Raw genomic sequence first — 1408 nt, 5'->3', positions numbered from 1 at the left:
CATGGTGCGCAGCGTCATCTTTGCGTGACAAATTGGAAAAATCTCGATTGTTGCGACTATTCGTGTTGTAATCACGACGTAAGTGAATGTAGTTTGCATGTCAGCCGTTGTAACCTTTAATCTTGAGAGTTATCGTAGTGAAAGAGTAGAAAAAAGGGATTAAAAAAGAGGCGTATGAATGCCATTCATTCAATTATTGCAGCGCCGCCGTACCACACACGTGATCTACAAAGTTACTTTCCTTTTGCAATTACCGTTATTCATGGATAATTGGTTACTCAAACAGTTATTTTATGGTAATTGCTTCTCTCTTGAATCTCTTCGTTATAAGTTAAACTCACGGATGCGTGTAATGAAGCTGGAAAAAAAAAAATATACTAATACGCAAATAGATCAGCGTAATTAAAATTATATATCGCCATAAGAATGTTAATTAAATTTAAAGCAAATTAGAAGAAAAAAGATACAAATGATACGTTAAAACGATTATGAAAAGATATATAATTGATAAAGTAATCTTATTGTATGTTTGCTGAAAAAGTTAAATCCATAAAAAAGTTTTTCAAACAGAAATTTAATTAGTGCTTGATCGATAATTGGATCGGATTCCAATTAATACAATGTTTGATATTACCTGTTATATGATAAATGAAACATCAATCTAATGATTGATATCATAAATATTCGGATAATTATAGATGTAACAATCATATTATATATATTTTTCTAAAATGAGAGGTACGAAAATACAGGTAATTTTTATCAACGTTAATTGAAGTATCCTAATCTATTATTATGATTATTACAATTATCTTTGACATGCTAATTAAGTTAAAAGATTTATTTTTATAAAACACGATAAAATGTACACCGCACAAAATTATAATAAAAAAATATCGTTGATTATAACATAAATCGAAATAGTTGTACTAAAAAATGTTAATAAAACAAAAATAATATTGAATTTGCAATTAGGAAAGCAATCTATTCGATATCTTTATGCGTGGCTATCATACTTAAATCAGTACTTTATATACTATATATTATGATATTTATATAACGTGTGCAACACACAAGTATAGTAAAACACAATACTATACGATAAGTATCTATATATAATTAACGATCCATTACTGGATTAAAATTTGCAATTTATAATATCTCGTGTCGTTTTCGCAGTGTGATGGATGTGTTGCGAGAGTTCGATAGATTTATATAATCCATCGTCGCGAAAATTTAATCCGCGGCTGGCCGCTACGTCTCGTCGTGAAATTTATGAGCTGACAATCGGACTGCCGCTTCCTTGGCGAAGAATCGACGTGACGTCTTTCGTGCCGAGTGTTTTTGACACGAGGTGGTCGACCCAATCGATCCCAGGTTGAAATAGCAGAACCGGAAGTAGAACGTT

This window comes from Trachymyrmex septentrionalis, unplaced genomic scaffold (assembly GCF_001594115.1).
Source record: "Trachymyrmex septentrionalis isolate Tsep2-gDNA-1 unplaced genomic scaffold, Tsep1.0 scaffold127, whole genome shotgun sequence".
Lineage (NCBI taxonomy): Eukaryota > Metazoa > Arthropoda > Insecta > Hymenoptera > Formicidae > Trachymyrmex > Trachymyrmex septentrionalis.
This window is presented reverse-complemented; position numbering follows the sequence as displayed.